Here is a 19,740-nt window from a genome sequence, read left to right as displayed (position 1 = left end):
CTACCAGGGCACCTGGCACAAGGTGAGTGCTCAGGAAGGAGTCAGTGAGTGAATAAGTCGGGGGGTGGTTAAACCCCACTTCCTGCTTCTGCTGGCCTCCTCATAATGTGGAGATCATTGATAATAACAGGAAGCACCTGTCTCAGGAGAATCCCTGGGCTCCAGCTGCCCCAGTAAAACTCAATGGGCACCAGGGACATGGGAGGCTGCTGCCCCCTGGGGGTCAGCACTAGCACTGCAGCCCCAGGCAGGACTATCACAGAACAGAGCAGGACAGAACAGACAGGACAGGACAGGACAGGACAGGTAGGTGCATTTGGAGCTCCCTGGGACAGTGGCTCTCCAGGGTTCCAGCAGGCCCTGTAGCCAAATCTGCAGGCTCAAGGTCAGTAAGAGGGACCTCAGAAGCCTCCCTTACCCCTGTTCCTCCACTTGTTGGGGTGTACAGGTCACTCTTGAGGACCCTCACTTCATCCAGGGCAGTGATTTCCTGCCACTTCCCAATGGGGACCTCAGGAACCCAACTGGTCCTGGTTTGTCCCAAGACCTCAGACCTGGGGTCCCGTGTTCTGAAACATTCTGCTCTATCCAAGTCCTCATCTGCCCAAGCCCCCAGTCTTTTTTTCTTTTCTTTTCTTTTCTTTTTTTTCTTTTTTCTTTTTTTTTTTTTTGCTCTGAAGGACCTCCAGGGAGTAAAAAGCATTTTCTCAGAGTCCCAGCACAGTGGGCCACCAGTGAGAACCAGGGTCAATTAGGCACTTACCATGGAAGCCTTGGGGTCAGGCCAAACACCCCAGTTCACACAGGAGAAAACAGACACTTCTGTCCTGCAGCCCCTTCTCTACACCAGGACAGGTGGGCTCATCTTAGCTCCAGGCGTCCACAGACATGGGCTGCAGGGCCCAGTCCCTTCCTCTCAAGGTTGTGCTAGGTGTGGCCCCAGCCCTGGCTGAGCCCTGAAGTCTTGTGGATCCTCCTGCCTATGCTTCAGGCTCCTGAGCACGTGGCTAGGAGAGAGTGGATGCCACTGCCCTGTGACAGAGCTGCCCCCAACCTCTTTCTTCTTCTTCTCCTGTCACTTTTCTGAGGTCCATTCTTTCTGTGGCTGCTGCCTCTATGGTCTCCACCTGAGGGGTCACTATGCCTGTATGTGTCGTGTGTGTCTGAGCTCACTTGGGATGTGGAAAGGAAGATGGCCCCAGGTGGAGAAGCAGGCAGGGGTTCCCCCGGGATCTTAGAGGCTTCCATTTTCAAAGCAAATGTAATGGGAGAAGTTGAAGCCAAGACCTCGGAAGCTAGAGCCCTTCCTGACACTGGCCCTGTCCACCTACTGTGGTCTGGACCACTCTCTCCCTCTTTCTGGGCCTCAGTTTCCCAATTGTACAATAAAGAATTGAATAAGTGCATGCTCACTGAGGGCATGGGATCGGGCTTTATTAATGCCACACAGGGTGTCAGCATGGCTGGGCTCAGTCACACATGGGTGCACAGGCCTCCTGACACAGCCTGGGCTGCAGATATGGAGCACAGGAAGCCAGGGACCCTGTGAGAGGTGAGTGGGCATTCGCAGGGCACCGACAGTGCTGCTCTGGAGGCTCCACAGGAGCCTCCACCTCCAGCCTCTGACTGCTCTTGTGTCCCACACCCTCGGGGCCCAGGGGCACCAGCAGTGCATTCAGGTGGGGCTGCAGGGCATTAGGCCTGGTGGCCCTGGACCGGAGGGAGCCATTTCCCTATTGATCCATAGCTTCACAGTGTGTGGTACAGCTCCGAATCTGACAAGGCTGTTATATTATTACTGAGCCCGAGCACGTGCCACTGAACTTACAGCTACTGAGATCGCTTTTTCTGTGATCTGTGGTTATTGCCTTTTGTCCAGTTCTCTACCGTGTAATTGTTTCTTTTCTATCCATTTCTAGGAGTTCTTTCTGTAATGGGAATGTGAGAGCCCCTCTGTGATATGGGTTGCAAATATTTATTCCTAGTTTATTATTTCTATCTTTTTAACTGTGGTGCTTAGTTCTGGTTTGAATATATTTTCTTGTTGTTTTATTTGCTTTGTTTCATTTTCTATGTATTATTAAGATGTCACTTCTCTCCAAATTGAGCTACACGATCATACAACCACAATAACGTAACTCAGCCAATATCTCTTGAAAACTGATTAGCCAATTTCAAATTTTATGTAGAAACAAAGAGTCAGGAACCATCAAGACATTCGTACCAAAGCTCGAGGACTTACACTGTCAGGTATTAAGACCTAGATCACAGCTACAGGAATCAAGGTCCTGTGGTTTAGTTGTGCAAGAATAGACACAAGGAGGAGAAAGAATGGAGGGTCCAGCTCAGACCCCCAGATCCCGACATTCTGCACATGACTGAGCGCACCGCAGAGCAGTGGGGAGAGAAATGGCTCAGTGAATGGCCCGGGCAACTGGGCATCCCCACGGGAAGTCAATCAAACTTGATTCCTACCTCACACTGTGCACAAAAGTTAATCCCAGAGGAATTTTAAATCCAAACATGAAAGTTTAAAATATATATTTATTGTCAGTAACAGGAATGAATATTTTCATGATCTTGAAACAGGTAGAGACTTCTTAGAACACAAAGTGCACTAATAACAAAAGAAAAATTTGATAAATTGGACTTAATTCCAATTAAGAACTTCTCTTCATCAAAAGATGCCTTCAATAAAATTTAAAAGGCAAGAACGAAGTGTGAAGAAACATTTATCATTTATGTGACAAAAGCCTGACATCTAGGATATGGGACTAACCTCTTCAATGAAGAAGAAAGGCAACACACCGGGGAGAATGGGTAAACAATCCGGGAATTTCCCAAAGAGTGATCAGACGGTCGACAGATGTATAGAAAGTGCTGCACATTCTTGGTCATCAGGGAGATGCAGATTAAAACCACAATGCGATACCGCTGTGCAATGGATGATATTTTATTTAAAAAGCACTATCGAGTGTTGGGGAGGGGCTGAGTGACTGGGACTCTCATATGCTGCTGCGTGTGTGAACTGCCACAACCAGTCTCAAAAGCCCTTTGATAATGTCTTCTAAAGATAGGCAGATACACTCTATGGCCTCACAGTTTGACTCTTCGGTATCGATCTGTTAGAAACCCCTCCATCTCTTCAACACGCAGAAGAACGTCCACAAAGGACCAGAACTACAAGAGGTAACGGAGGTAAATTCTCAGTAGTGGAGCTGAGGGTTGATGTAGTTCCTCCTTCGATTTTTTTCTCTTTTCTAAAAAGCATCATCATTTGGCACTTTTCCAAACTGGAAACAACCCACATGTGCATCAATAATAAAAAGAATAAATAAAATATTATATAAATGTATATACAAAAGTCATAAAATGCCAACTAACACAAGAACAGAAAACCAAACACCACGTGTTCTCACTCATAAGTGGGAGCTGAACAATGAGAACACATGTACACAGGGTGGGGAACATCACACACCAGGGCCCGTCGAGGGGTGGAGGGCTAGGGGAGGGATAGCATTAGGAGAAATACCTAATGTAGATGATGGGTTGATGGATGTAGCAAGCCACCATGGCATGTGTATACTTATGTTACAAACCTGCACGTTCTGCAAATACGTCCCAGAACTTAGAGTATAATAAAAAGCTCATAAAATATGATATTGCATATATATATATACATATAACGAAAGCCATATGGAAATAAAAATGAATTATAGCTGCATTCAGAAATACCCATAATACTTTCAAATGTAATATATTATGTTGACATAGAAGAGTTTATTCTGTATAATTTCATTTAATTAAAATTTTAAACTAACATTAAAATTAAAATAATAAAATTCTTGCTTCAGAAGTGAGAATATTTGTTACCACTCGAGAAGAGAGTGCAGTGGCCTGGGACGACAACATGAGAGGATTCCTAGAGGGTTGGTGATGCTCTGTTTCTTATGCGTACTGGTTATAGGGTGCACTTGTTTTGGATAATTCATTGAGCTATGCATTTTTTATTTCCATCTTTTTAGGCATTTATGCTATGTTTCAACACACAAAATCATAGAATCAACCTAAATACCCATCGATAGAAGAATGGATAGAGAAAATGTTGTGCATATACACAATGGAATACTATGCAGCCATAAAAAAGGATAAGATCATGTTTCTTGCAGGAATGTGGATAGAGCTGGAGGCCATTATCCTTAGCAAACTAACACACAAACAGAAAACCAAATTCTATATGTTTTCACTTATAAGTGGGAGCTAAATGATGAGAACACATAGACACAAAGGGGGAACAACATACAATAAGGCCTCATGGAGGGTGGAGGCTGGGAGGAGGGAGAGGAGTAGAAAATATAACTACTGGGTACTAGACTTAGTGCCTGGATAATGAAATAGTTTGTACATCAAACCCTTGTAACATGAGTTTACCTACACATATACCCCTGAACTTAAAATAAAAGTTAAAAAAAAATTCAATCACTTGGTCCCAAACTTTTATTTTTCTGGTTAACCCCAAGGTCAGCAGGCACACGGGTTGTTTCAAGACTCTGGCATCGCAGCATCTGAATTCCTGCCCTAGATGCCACCACCTCCTATCTCACAGAGCTTGGCCACGGCACTAACTCTCCTAGCTCCAGTTTCATTATCTGTAAAATGAGTTAATTATGCTTCCCTTCTCATAGTTATTCAGAGGATTAAATCTCACAAGAAATACTAGCTCTTGCGGGACTTCATGTTATTTTTTCTTCTGTGAAGTATGGCGAAGACAGAGGATGACCTGTGGTAATGGAAGGAGAGGCATGAAGTTTAACCCAAAGATGTTTTCAAGGTGAAATGTTGACAGGGTCTCTTGGCTCAAACATATATATAGTTTTAAACCATGAGTTCATCCATCAGTAAATCCTCTATTCCTCTCACCTTCATCTACAATTTGGTTAATAACTCTCTATGACATTATCAAGCAGAAGATTGCCCAGGGCAGGGTCACTCCTGAAATTCTCCCTCCAGGTGACAGGGATCCATTAAGCAGCCTGCTCTGTGGCAAGAAGGGAAATGGGTTTGCATGTGTGTTGCTGCCACAGCGATGTCCAAGCAGCAGCTAAGAGCCCCAGGGACTTGGCTACTGGAAGCATCTTCTCCCAGAGTTTTCCTTAGACAATGGGAAGACTTCCAGAGCCCTAGGAGCCAGGATCTGGCTGTTGGGAGATAGCATTCATTCATGCATTCATTCACTCATTCATCATTCACTTGTAAAAACATATATCGAAGTCTTCTACAAGCTAGATGTGCTATGTTCTTAGAATAAAGGTTAATAAGATACAATGCCTGCCCTAAGGAGCCTGTCTGTCTAATAGAGAGTAATATCACAGCCAGAAGGACTCTATGAAAGACTCCAGCCAGGTCATGTCACTCTTCTGCTCAATGGCTCCCATGTTCCTCAGAGTAAAGTTCAAGGTCCTTCCCACAGCACCACGGGACCTGGCCACTCTATACTTCTTATCCATCCCCCTCTTATCCTCCCCTGTAGACACACTGCCATCATTTTCAAACACAGCGGCCAAGTGCATTCCTCCCTCAGAACCTTACACTGTACTTGTCTTTTCTTTGTCTAGATGCTCTCTCCCCAACGCCTACATGGCTCACTCCCTCCCTTCCTGCAGGCTTTTCCTCAGAAGATGCCTTCTCGGGGAGGCTTTGACTAGCCCTATCCCATCTAAATGTCAACACCCCCCAGCACTTCATATCCACTTCCTGATTTATTTCTTCTTCTCAGGACATCTTCCGCTCTAGTATTCTCTACTCTACTTTCTAATCTTGTTTCATTGCCACCTCTCCCACCAGCATGTAGGCCTCTGAGAGCAGAAAGGAGCTTTGGATTATTTTGATGTTGTTTTGTTTACCGTACCTAGAGCACTCAGATTAGTGACTAATGCAGTATATGGAAAGTGGGAAGAGGAAGGAAGGAAGGAAGGAGGGGAGGGAGGGAGGGAGGGAGGGAGGGAAGGAAGGAAGAGAAGGAACGGAAGGACGGGGGAGGGAGGGAGGGATATTTTTTAATATAACCGGATATGTCCTGTAATGAAAGAAGAATCCAGAGCCATGGAGACCAATAGAAAAGCCTCCTATCCCAGGCCTGGGAAGTCAAGAGGCTTTCCTGAGAACTGTAGAATGAGTCAGAGAAGGCCGGGTAAGGAGCAGAGAGCAAGGGAATTCCAGGAAGAGGAAGCAGCACACACAAATGCCTACCCTTGCAGGGAGACCCCGGTGCCCTGGGAAGTCACCGCACTTGGCAGCTGCATGGAGTTAGACGCAGCACAGGGGCATAAGGAGTGCCGGAGCCTTTGGAAGAAGCCTCCAAACCATGAGAAGGTGTTCAGAATCTGTCAGGAAGCCAGTGGCCAGGTGCCATACTCAGAGTTTTCCTTTACAGAGGCTGAAGCATGGGACATGGATTGGAAGAGAACAAGGTGGAGGCAGGGACGTCAGTTAGGAAGATGCTTCACTCATGCTGAAAGAGGTTAATGGATGAATCAGGGCAGGAGTAGGTAAATGTTTTTTTGTATAGGGCCACAGAGTAACTATTTGAAGCATATTCAGCTCTGCCTGTGTAGCAAGAAAGCTGCATTCCTGGGATAGAAATGAATGAGTGTGGCTGTGTTCCAATAAAAGTTTATTTTAAAATTAACCAGCAGGCAGATCAGCTGCAGTTTGCCGGCTCCTGGATTCGGGGTAACAGAAATGGCTGTGCTGAAGGTTTAACAGGTGCCACCGCAGAAGGTGGTGGTTAACTGGCATTGAGAATTGAGTCAAGGAGGACTATCATTGGGTGCTAGGGCACCAGGGGGCTGAAACCATCAGCACCCATGCCCATGAGTGAGGCTGACCGGGGGTCCCTAGCAGAATCACTGTTTCCAGGTTAGAAATACCCCCAAGAAGTCTGAAAACTGCTGCTTTTTGAATTTAATGTTCATATTATTGTGTATATGAGATAAAATGTTCACGATGCATAATAGAGTGCACAGGGAAACCTCAGTGTTCTTCTCCCTTTACCCCAGCTTCCTGTCTCCCTGTTTCCACTGTGCCACGTTCAAGGTCACACACTTCTCCAAGTGCACTGGGTTCCTGTGGCATCCGCATCTCCCTCCAGTGCAGGGGTTCGCAGGCGCTGCTTCCTCTTCCTGGAATTACCTTTCTCTCTGCTTCTCACCTGGCCTACTCTGACTCAGGTCATGGAAGATCAGCCTAAATTGCAATGAGGGAGAGCAAAAGTTTCCCCTGAGACGCTTCTGCCCAGGCCTAGGGCCTGCCTTGAATCATAAGGATCAGGCCTCTCTAGGACTGAGAGCAGCTGTGAGGCACGAATGGGGATTTCCCACCAGAAATGTCTCCTCCTCCACCCTCTGCCAGGTCCTCTGCACAGTGCCTGCATCTTTTCCTTTCACCTGAATCCTCTCTAAGTCAGATAAAGTTGGGCGAAGGAGGCTCCTCAAGCCCCGCTAAGAATCAGAAAATACCATGGACAAGTGTGTGCCATGGGGGGGCGTGGCCAAACTACACCTGGAGCCCAGAGCAGCGAGGCCAGAACACAGGGGCCAATCTCAGGTCTCAACAGGGAGGGAGGGGGACAAATTCTCTAACAGCATGCATCAGGCCACTGAGGCTCAAAATAGCAACAAAATAAATAGGCCAATGTGGTGCCTCACACCTGTAACCCCAGCATTTTGGGAGCCTGAGGCAGGAGGATCACTTGAGACCACAAGTTCAAGACTAGCCTAGGCAACATAGCAAGATTTCATCACTACGAGAAACAAAATAATATTTTTTAATTAGCTGGGCATGGTGGCCTGGGTCTATAATTCCAGCCACTCAGGAGGCTGAGGCAGGTGGATCGCTTGAGTCCAGAAGTTCAAGGCTGCAGTGAGGTAAGATTACATCACCGCACTCCAGCCTGGGTGACAGAGCAAGACCCTATCTCTAAAATTAAGTTGAATTAAATTAATAAAATAGAATAAAACAAATTCAAAAAATAAGATACATTAATTAAATAAAATCCCAAGTGGCTAGAAGTGGGCCCCCATAGCGCGTGAGGCAGGCGGACACTTCCCTGGGCAGTGGGGAGGGTGGAAACAGAGGGGCTGCTCCTCCTGAGCACATTCCCCAGAAGTGGCTCCTTTTCACCAACTGTGAAGGTCACAGCCGACCTGACAGCTGCTGAGACTATAATGTAAGCCACGCAGGAAGCGCTGTGCAAGCCAGTGCTGCAGGCCTGAAGGCTCCTGGACATAGGGCTGCCTTCTGTGTGGGCTTGTCCCGGCCAGCCCAGACCTGGCCCTCACCCCCACCACAGGAGCCTCCCCTAGCCCCACGGCCCTTGGCTTACAGCCCAGCCAGATGACAGGCAGCATGGGGTGTGGCAAGACCCACTAGACTGGCAGCTGAGAACAAGTTCAGGTAAAGGGCAAACCACCAGCAGCTGGAGGACTTCTCAGAGCAGGTCACGACAGCTACATGAGGGTCGGGACTCTTCTCCCACAGTCTGTCTTTGGGATTGTACGAATGAGCCCCACTTCGAATGACCTTTCACTATGACGAGGCACTAGGAGAGCACAGGGCTCCGCACACAAACAGTAAGTCAGCATGTGGTTACAAGTCGCCACGTTCACTAAAGAGATTAGACTATACCAACTGAGGGAGGAAATCCAGACGGTCTGATTACCCTGAATCCATTTTGTGCTGCACAAGAATGAAAAGGAACTCAGATTCTGGCCAGACGCCCCGCCCTCACAGTGACAGGTGGAGACTTACTGCAAACCAGTCTGCACATGATGGCCTCACCCACCGACTCCCATTGTGGCTTTTTCTCCTTCCCTCAAACTGGCCAGTGAGCAGGCCCGGGGCTATCCCTTGTGTGCACTGGCTCCAAGCCTGACAGCCAGATGCCTCCTGACCCACCCGGCCGCTTCCGCAGGCTGCACCCAGGAGCCCATCCAGGCAGGGCTGCTTCCCAGCACCTGGGGAAATGCTGGGACTTAAACAGAATCCCCACAGACAACATCTAGAACATGTCTAGCTCTGATCCTGTGCCCATCTCTGACTGCATCTTTATCGATTTGAGTTGACTGATAAGGCCCCAGATGCATTGCCACCAAGAGCTCTTTTTGTAGACTGGCCATGCCACACCACTCCACGGGCACCGTGCACATTTTGGAACATGGCATCCTAGAGGTGGCAGTGCCCTAGCCCAGTGTTTGTTTCATTCTTTGTTCAAACTCCATACATTTCCTAGTGGTTTTCAGGAGCTCACAAGAGCTTACCTAGCAGGAGAGACCTGTACCCGGATGATGAACCTGGACGGCCACTCTCATCTTCCCCTCCCCCACCGCAGGTGATGTGCTTCCCATTCACACAGGGATGCATCTGGAATGGGCAGTGAGTGTTCCTAGGATAGCCATGAGGACAGGTTCCAGGACACCAGGCACAGCTAGAACTCCAGGCTGACCTCAGAGCAAAGCCCAGCATCCTAAATGAGCTCTTGGGCCACAAGACCATGTGAGGCTTGAAACCCCACAGTTGGAGGATGCCGGGCCACCTGGCGGGGCTCTTTTGTTGGGGCAGAGAAGCAGGCCAAGGCCATCCCCAGGTTGCTATCTGAAGACAGGAGAGGTGGGGTGCAGGCCCGGCTTCAGCACAGTGTGCAGCAAACTCAGCCACTTACACGCGGATGAAGTTGGAGCCAAGCACACCTCGATGCCTCTGAGACGTAACCCATCACCAGGGGTTAAACACACTTCATCAATAGAGCCTGGTCAGCCCTACTTTGAATCAGCTGTGTGACCACATGCCTGTCGATTGGGCTTTCTGGGCCCATTTCCATAATGTAAAATAGGAGGGTAAAGCCCTAGCCTTCACGTTGGCTGTAAAGCCAGAGGGACAGCGGCTGCCCACAGAAGAGCCCGCCAACATCAGCCATGGCTAAGGGAACTCTCTTGGCTTTAACTGAGAAAAGAGTTCATGCACCCAAATCCAGAGCCTTCTTTCCCAATCTCCCTTGAAGAGAACACTCTTCTCATAAAAAGAGGGAGGAAGAAACTCAAAATTTTTTCTTCTTTCCTTCTAGAACCACTTCTAGAAGACCAGTTAGGGTCTCAAACTTAGTAAGTAATGTATCCATAATTTGTCTAAACTGATGCTTCTGTTAAGGTTGGGAAAATGGAAGAGAAATTATCCATGGTCTGCATTCCAGCTGGCACTGCAAAGTGATTCCCTTACACACATTCACACTCACACACATACACACACTCACACTCACACATACACACACAATCACACGCACATACACTCACACACTCACACATGCACACTTACACCTCTGGTTGAAGGGGAAGGGTAGCATAACTGATAAATCATCATTATGTAACATCTGCTTTTTAATTAAGTGTAATAAGCCAATTATTAACCTATGCCATAAGCTAAAGGATAAGTGGTTGAAAGTATTAAGGCCACGTAAGACCAGGCCATGGACTGACTGGGGGCCTCTTTCAACTTGCAATTCTCTTACCTCACTCCTAGGGCAGCTACAAGTCCTAAAAAATGTCAAATCATCATTCACTCATTAACAGTGACTCAGCAGCCAAGTACACTGCCATCCTTTGTGAGACTCAAAAAGCCACAAGGATGTCCTCACCCTCAAGCATGAACATACCAGCGAATTAGAAAGGAAAAAAATTCTGACACCCGCTGCAACGTGGATGGACCTTGAGAACACGATGCTCAGTGAGATAAGCCAGACACACAAGAACAAACACTGAATTATTCTGTTAACAGGAGCTGTCTAGAGTAGTCAAAGTCATAGAGACAAAGTAGAATGGCAGCTGCCTCGTGCTGGGAGGAGAAGGGAATGAAGAGTTGGTACTTAATTGGTATGAAGTTTCAGTTTTGCAAAAGGTTTTCTGCAGATGAATGGTGGTGATGTTAGCATAAGAACGTGAACGTGCTTAACACTACGGAACTGCCAGTGTGGCGGCTCAGACTGCGGTCCCGGCAACTCAGGAGGCTGAGATGGGGGGATGGCTTGAGCCCAGGAGGCTAAGGCTATAGTGAGCTATGCTCATGCCATGGCACTGCAGCCTGGCCCACAGAGTGATACACCATCTCTAAAGAGAAAATACTAAACCGTACACTTAAAAATGGCTAAGATGGTTCATTTTATGTCATACGCATGTTATCACAGTTTTTAAAAGACAAAACAGAACACAAAAAGTTCACAAAGTTAAGAGGTAAGCAGTGCAGCATGGCCCATGAGATCTGGCAGTCGCGGAAGTCGAGGAAGTCTTCCTGGAAGAGGATAAGCTCATGTGGCTGTCACACCCCTTTTAATACACCAGGAAGTGCTGTCCACCTATAGAATGAAGTCCAAGGGGGAGTGTAGTCTGTTCCTTAAACCTAATGACGTCTGTGGGAATCAAGGATCAGGCCTCAACGATCAAGGCAGCTCCATCACTAAGGCATAGCATGGTAAGGCTATCGTGACCATGCGACCCATATTCTGAGAGCCGGTTCCTTTGAGGATGCAGGGGCACTGCTGATAATCACAGTGGACAACAGCATATGGCCCCCTGGGATACAGCAGAAAGAGCCCAGGCTTAGGAACAGGAAGACCTGGTTTCGAGTCCTAGCTTAGGACATACTTGGGCCAATTCCTTTCTGTCTCTGAGCTTCAGTTTCCCCTCTGTGAAATTTCTATCTCATAAGGCTATTCTGAGTATCAAAAATAAGATGAGAAAAACTCCCAGTCCAAGGCCTGACAAGTCCTGAATATTATTCATATAAGCCTATAATCTCTTATCTGCAATTCTGAAATCCAAAAAGCTCTAAAAACTGAAACCCTAAACTCATTTGGTGGCCAAACCAGACTGCAATGAATGCATGGCTCTACATCCCAGTTACTGTAATTCACTCTGATTTTTCTCTGCAGAAATCTTAATGTGTTTGGTGACAAGTTGCTGCTCCAATCCCTGCTGGGAGTGGTGTGAATATTATTATTATATATATTTAATTATTATATATATATAAATGTGTGTGTGTGTGTGTGTGTGTGTGTGTGTGTATTATCTTACTGAAGTCCAAGGTTTCCATACTAGGCTAGAAGGATGAGAACTCTTAATTCTGGCTATCAGTGTCCTATGCAGATTTAAATATCTTGTCATCTATAGATACAGTTACAGAGTATATTTAGCAAAAAATTGCATGTTTCATTTTTTTAAAAGCAGCACATGAAATATGTAGTCCATGCTCCTATTTGTTTTTTTAAAATATGTACACACATATATAAGCTTGTCTAGGCATAGACCATCTCAGTAAGCAACCCCGAGGGTGGTAACTGGTTGCTGGGGAACTGAGGTCAAGAGAGAGAAATATTCAGACTTTATTGTGTACCTTCTTAGGCAGTGTGAAACTTTTAGCCCATATATAGAATAATTTTTTAAACAATAAACTAAAAAGTTAAAAGACATTTTATACCCATTAAGGTAGCTAATATTTTTTCTTAGAAGAAGAGAAAATACGAGTGTTTGTGAGGATGTGGAGAAATCGGAGCCCCTGTGCACTGTTGGTGGGAAGGTAAAACTGCACAGCTGCCACGCAAAACAGCGTGCAGGCTCCTCAAAAAGTTAAACACAGAATTACCACAGGACCCAGCAAGTCCACTTCTGATTACACACCCAAAAGAACTGAAAGCAGGAACTCAAAGAGATATTTGCACACCCGTGTTCCCAGCAACATCCTCCACAAGAGCCCAAACACAGAAGCGACCCAAATGTCCAACAGTGGATGAAGAGACCATGAAAATGTAGGAGGCACACTGCAGAATATTATTCAGACCTAAAAAGGAAGGAAATCCTGACACATGCGATAACATGGACGAAACTTGAGGACATTTGCTCAGTGAGCTAAGCCAGATACAGGAAAAATACTGTCTGATTCCACTTACAGGAGGCACCTACATGAGCAAATTCAGAGACAGGCAGTAGAATGATGGTTGTTAGGGGCTGGAGGCAGGGGGCAGTGGGAGTGAGTGTTTAATGGACATGGTTTCAGTTTGGAAAGATGAGTTCTGGAGATGGATGGTAGTGGTGATGCTTGCACAACCATGGGAATGGAATAAATGGCTAAAATAGCAAACGTTATGGGGTGTGTGTTTTACCACAATAATAAAGTTAAAGGAGTAATTTCCTGCATCACGTATTCCTGTGGAACACCTGTGTCTGTGGAGTTGAACCTTCCTCTGAGCTACACAGGGTGACAGTTGGCACAGGCTCAAGGGCTTATGAATAATGCATCATGACTCAAGGTCCATTGTCAGGCAGTGCCCTCCAGGGCTCTGTGGGTCCTGCTGACCTCAGAGTGCCCTCTGAGCAGGCTGGTTTGAGCCCTGGAGGAGCAGGAGTGAGGCATGAGTCTCACATGGCCAGGCTGGTGGTGTCGTAGCATCAATGCAGGTTATCAGGAGTTGGGGCCTGGTTGCGGTGAGCATCAGACTCCTAGACCTGCCCCAGGGTGTCATCATTGCAAGATGCTTGGGCTGAGCCACCAGTGTCCCCAACAGGGTCCAGTTCTTCTGGGCAAGGGATGAGGGGCCCCTGCTTCTCTTTGAAGAAGTCACTTTCCAGCCAGGCCTTCTCCTGCAGTTCTAAAGAGGCAAAGATGACAAAGTAGAAATGACATCTCCCTGTTTCCTTAATCTCTTGACACCTGAGTTTCTCTTTTTGTCTTTTATCTCATTTTTTTTTCTTTTTTTTTAAGTCAAAGAAGGAGCTTTCTGGCTGAGTTAGAGGATTTGAACCATTTCTACGCATCAACTGGCAATTTCAGCTCATTATCTGGGGTTCTCCTTACCGTTAAAATGTGGCCCACTTCGGCCCCAGATTTCAAGTGTCCCTGTCGAACAAGGAAGCACTGAGTCTTTAAGTTACTCTGGGGGAGCTGGGTCCCAGTCCCAGCTCTAACACAGCTCACACAGGCAGGTCCACCAGCTCCTCGCTGGTATGACAGATCAGGTCCCTCTGAGATTCCATACACAGTTCAGTTAGGAAAACAGTGCCCAGCCTAGGACTTCAGTAGAGGGGACAGTAACGTGGGGAACTGGTTACAAAGATGTTGAAGGAGCTGAAAAGTCAAATAGGGGTAGTGAGGCGAACCAGAGAGACATAACAGGAAGAAGTTTCAACCCACCTTGGGCTTGGAAAGGAAATGTTATCCAAATCTGAATCCCATACTGTCTGGTGGGAATTGTAGTATGGAGGGAGGGGCCATCCAGCCACAGAGGTTCAGCATTAGGGGCCCTGACTAGGTCACAGTGAGATGAAGAGACACCCTGGCATCTCCCTTCCCCTAGCAGTGCAGTTGATCGTCACTGACTCCCGTGGGCTGAGCCCAGCCAGAATCAGGGGGCCTGGGGTCCTAGGAAATGAAGTTTGCAGAAGATAGAGCACTGCAGTCCAAAGCAAAGCAGAGAATCCAGGAAAACATCCTTAGTCCAGCCGTGGCAGCCAGGGTCATCCCCGGTGCAGAAATATTTTTTTCACTTTTTTTGTTCTGTCCTGTTTTAGATGCCTCATATGAACATTTAAATTAGCCTGGAAAGCTCAGCTTGGGGCCTGTCAATCTCCCAAGTGGATTTGTGTCCTCTGACTCTCACCTCTCCAGACTGAGGGTCTCCACGGCCAACACCTGTTCGGAAAAGGAGCAGGCTGTGCTGGGCAAGTGTGAAATGCTGAGAAACAGAGAAAGCTGGATTCCACCCAGTTTCTGAGGAAGGAGGCAGCTGCATAACAGCTTTCCATGCCACTGGAGAGAAGGTGCATTATTTCCTCCACCAGGGCTGGGCTTTCAGGTACTACTGAGACCAGAGGTCACTGTGATCCAGTGGGCTGAGCCATGGATTGGGATCTCAATTGCTCTTTGTGTAAATCCAGCTGAGGTATCCAACCTTGCACAATCTTGAACCACCCACAACTCTTAGGATGCAGCTTTCTTTAGGAGATGAGAAAGACATGAGGAAGACATCAATAAGGGACCCTGGAAGGTAAATGAACAATCCTGAAAATGCCCACTACTCACACCGTGCCCTTCCTCTGAGCATGCTCTGAAGGGCAATCTTCCTTAACCTTGAAATCATCCTTCTGATGGTGCAGGAGTGGGAGCCCATTATCCTCATCTTCTGGAGGAGAATCCAGGCACTGAAAATAGACAACATCCCACACAGCTGTCAAGCTGGCGTTTGAGTCAAGGCCACATGAGTGTTGGCCCCGGCCCATTTCTTCTGAGCTGCGAAGAACCAGTTACCTCCTTAACCCGGGGCCACAGTGTAGCTAAGGGACATCTGGAAGGTGACACTCTTTGCTTTTAGGTCAAGAAAGGGGAGAGGAAACAAGAGAGAAGAGAAGCAGATGAAAAAGGGAAGGGAGAAAGGTAGAGATAAAGACAGGGCCTGGCAGGGCAGGGGAGATGCTAATGTGTTGCCACTACTCTTAATGACGGCATGTGGAGAACCTGGCTTGGCAGCTCCGTTACCAGCCTTTAGGGCTTCGATGCCCTCCTGTCATCACCCAGCACTACTGGAAATTCACTAGGGTTTTATATTCAGAAGAATACAGAGTCCCTCCCGTCCTTTCTGAGCAGAAGTAACTCCCACTGTCAGCCAGCCTTTTCCCCCCTCAGAGCCCAGTTGACGAAACTTCAAGTGTTGTTCTCTGGTCTGTGAGGTGCTGCTGTGTACGTTGGGAGAACAAATACTTGTGGGTGCGCTACAGCTGAAATGTGTTTCTCTGAATCTGAACAGCAGGTGCTTTCACACGCAGAGAGAGTGGTATTTGGCACCTTCCTTTAAGGCTGCAAGGGTCCTCTTCTCCGCTCCTGCAGCAGCAGATCCGGGCTCCTGTTGAAGACAAGCCCTCACAGCACTTGGGCAGCCGTCATTCCCCAGGCACATCAAGGGCTGAGGAAGATACAACTAATGAGTCTAGCTTGTGCAAGACCCATCCCCATACCTCTCTCTCACCATCAGATTCCCAGTCCCACTAAAGCGTAGGATTCTGGCCAAGCCTTTGGCTAAAATGAGAAGTGGCAACACCTCTTGTTTAGGCATCCTTACACACAGTGCCAGATCCAGAAAATGCACACCAACTCCACTCTAGTTAATTTACACTTTAAAGGTGGTCCAGAGAGGAGACCTTTAAAACAGAAAAGCTTCCGGACTGCAGGCAGAGCTGTGCCAGTGCATCCAGACCATACTTCTGATTGCCCCCTGTAAGCCAGGAAACTCACTACTCACTATGCCCACCTTGCTGTTTGCCATCACGGAAATGCACTTGAGTTGCTCACCTGCATTGCTGCAGTTAAACCACAGGCTACAGGTGCAGCACTCTTTCCAGGATGTGCAGAGGAAATGGCATTTATTATTTGAGGAATGTGTCTCTCTCCATCCCCAGAGTCGGTAAACAAACAAGTTGTCCTTGGAGCAAGCTCTTCCCTTTGGGCATCTTCCAATTTTTGAGAGGCAGCTCTGCGGTGAGGCCACTGGCCGTCCCTGGTCTGTGCAGAGGATGGGCATTCTTGACCCTTGTAGTCCTGCTGTTGCATTTTGAGAATGCCAAGTTATTGATGGGGGCAGGTGCCCAAAATTCAGCATAACACACCTAAGCTTTATTTCACTTTTTCTGGAAACCTCTTAGTTTAAGAATGAAAGCCCCCAGCTCCTCCTGGACTGGGCTGGCCTGTGAACATCTTGGTCTGAGTTTGCTGAGGTGTATTTGTTGGCCAGTTTCTACCCCATGTGATAGCCACTTCATGTGGCAGGCCAGCTGACCCTTTGAGTTAGCCGAGGAATTTTAAATAAAATGCTTTCTAACAGAAAGGATGGTAAAGATTCCTGTTATTCACCAGAGAGCCTGGAGACAGAGCTGGGCCAGTTTTTAGGACTCGGCCACAGCAACATTAGTCTCATGAGCTCTGCCACTACTTCCCACTGTGGCTTGACTAAGACAGCCGTAAGGGCCCTCCAGAAAGCTCTTCAGCCACACAGTCAGGAGACTTTTGCCAACCCGGCCTGTCCAAGGCTTCTACGACCTTGGAACAAAAATAGCTCTGTTGTCCAGCCTCAGCTTTTGCATCTGCAAAGAGAAGTGGTTAACAAAAATCAGGGGTAGCAAGCAATGCTTAGAGTTCCAGCTACAGCTATGCACAGATACTGCTGTTGGTGAGAGCATCCACAGAACACCAGGTAACAAGCCACTGAAACAAACAGCATTTTTCCTGCTTCTATTCTTCAAAATGCCAGTGGAGATAAACTGATGCTGCTATGTGTATTTTCCTGGACTATTTCCCTGTGAAGCCATCCAGTCATTAAATGTTCACTCCATCTTCCTTCAAAAATGACTCAACGTGCAGCTGAGAAGCAGCAGCAACAGCCTGACCTGGGAGCCTGGGAGCAATCCAGAACCTGAGGCTCCCCGGCTTTCCTGCTGAATCAGACGCGCTGTTTAACACTCTCCCAAGTGAGTCACATGTTTTTTACTTTAGAAGCACCTGTCCAAATTTGCATTTGTCAAACTTAAGCGAACATCAAATGTCTACAAGGCTTGTTAAAACCTTGCTGAGCCCCACAGCCAAGTTTCTGATTAAACAGGTCTGAGTCGGGGTCTGTGAATTTGCATTCTAACATGTCTAAGTTTCCTGGCAATAACCCCACTGGTCCAGGACCATACTTTGAGAACCTGGTAAGACTTCCTTGAGCAGCTGTTTTGTGACACCTTAATTCCCAGGTCACTGAGGATCTGTTGCATCTCTATAATATGTATGCTGGTTTCCTCAATCCCTGGAATTACTGCGTCCTTTTAATATGCTTTAGTTTCTACTCTTTAATCATCCTTGATCTCTTTTTTGATATCACTGTGTGTTTCTCTCTTTCATTAAGGAGCTCTAGATAAAGCCACTCAGCTCTGTGCTGTGCAAACATAGGAGGATTTTTTTTCTCCCATGTGGTTGTTCTAAAATTCCACCTGTTTCTTCAACTGGAGTTACACTTCTGGTCCATGAGGAGCTTGTTACCCTCCTCAGAGCTAGCAAACATTGGCAGCTGGTTTGTAATCGTCTGTGCCTTTTATATGCATATACATACCTAGGCATTTACAGGCAGAAATATGTTTTGGATTTTTTTTTTTTTTGAGACATCTCTGCTAAAAAAAAAAAAAAAAAAAATAGCCGGGCGTTGTGGCAGGCACCTGTAGTTTCACCATGTTGGTCAGGCTGGTCTTGAACTGTTGGGGTTTTGCCATGTTGGTCAAGCTGGTCTTGAACCACTGACCTCAGGAGATCCACCCATTTCAGCCTCCCAAACTGCTGGGATTACAGGCGTCAGCCACTGCACCTGGCCTGTTTTGGATTTTTTAAGAAAAAAAAATAACATCATACTATAAGTATTGATTGGCAACTTCATTTTTATTAATTAACTCTTGTTAATTAATTTCTTAGATATCCTTTAAAATCAGTAAATAGACCCTACATTCTTTTTAAAGCTGCAGAGTCTGGGTGTGGTAGCTCACACATATAATCTTAGTGCTTTGGGAGGCTGAGGTAGGATAACTTGTTTGAGACCAGCCTCAGCAACATTGTAAGATTCCATCTTACAAAGAATTTAAAATATTAGCCAGACATGGTGGCATGCACCTGTAGTCCAAGCTGCTTTATAGGCTGAGGTGGAAGGACAGTTTGAACCCAGGAGTTTGAGGTTACAGTGAGCTATGATTATCCCACTGCACTCCAGCCTGGGTGACAGAATGAGACCCTGTCTCTAAAAAATAATAATAATAAATAATAATAAAATTATAAAGGGAATGTATGTGTGCATATATGTATGTTTGTATGTATGTATGTGTATACATATACATATATTCAAGCCTGTCAAGAAATATACAAAAAAAATTTTTTTAAAGCTGTGTGGCTATATTTTATACTATGGACTTATGCCATAGCATAAAATGCCATCATTTATTTAACCATCCACCTATTGATGGCTACTTACATTATTTCCAATAGGTTACTATTACCAGAAATATTAAATTGGCATCCTCATGAGATTCAACTAAGAAGCTGGCTCCAAAAAGCTTGTGTCAATTTACATCACCGTTCCCCACATTGAAAGTGCTTATTTCTAACCTTCTCACCAAGGCCAGCTACGGTCAACCTTTCACATTTTCACAATATATTGAGGCTGTCTTGTTCTCTTGATTTGCTTCTACTTGATGAGTGCTCGAGGTTAACCACTTCTTCAAAGGTTATCAGCCCACTCCATTTCCCTTTGGGGAGTTACCTACTCAACTTCTCTGTCCTTTTTCTATTGGCTGGTTGGTTTTTTGGCAGGCAGGACACACAGGAGCAATAGTACGGATGTTAATCTTTGGCCTATTTTAAAAGTTGCAAATGTTTTATTCAAGCCTCTCACTTGACTTTTTTAAAAGTTCACTCTTTTATCTTTTGTCACATAAAATTCCTAGGTTTTATATAATCCACATAAAATTTCAGTTGAATTCATGCATTGCTACAAATCAACTTAATCTAATCTGAATTATGTGGAAGGGAAGCAGTCTCTTGGACGGGAATGAAAAGAATAGAGAGTGTTGCAAATGAAACTTACTAGGGAAATAATGAAATAATGCAACTCCCACCTTCTCTTTTCCTTTT

The 19,740-nt window shown here is 46.3% G+C and overlaps 1 long non-coding RNA gene across 1 annotated transcript; it reads right to left on the bottom strand.

Annotated features, from left to right (window-relative positions):
* Positions 1-2,939: 2,939 nt before the first annotated feature.
* Positions 2,940-18,273, bottom strand: LOC144577836 (uncharacterized). Its single transcript, XR_013522457.1, has 2 exons — positions 16,343-18,273; positions 2,940-15,997 (listed from the first exon to the last, which is right to left on the bottom strand). It is a non-coding gene; the product is annotated as an uncharacterized LOC144577836 (long non-coding RNA).
* Positions 18,274-19,740: the final 1,467 nt, after the last annotated feature.

The sequence above is a fragment of the Callithrix jacchus genome, chromosome 9, assembly GCF_049354715.1.
Source record: "Callithrix jacchus isolate 240 chromosome 9, calJac240_pri, whole genome shotgun sequence".
Taxonomy (NCBI): domain Eukaryota; kingdom Metazoa; phylum Chordata; class Mammalia; order Primates; family Cebidae; genus Callithrix; species Callithrix jacchus.
This window is presented reverse-complemented; position numbering and strand designations above follow the sequence as displayed.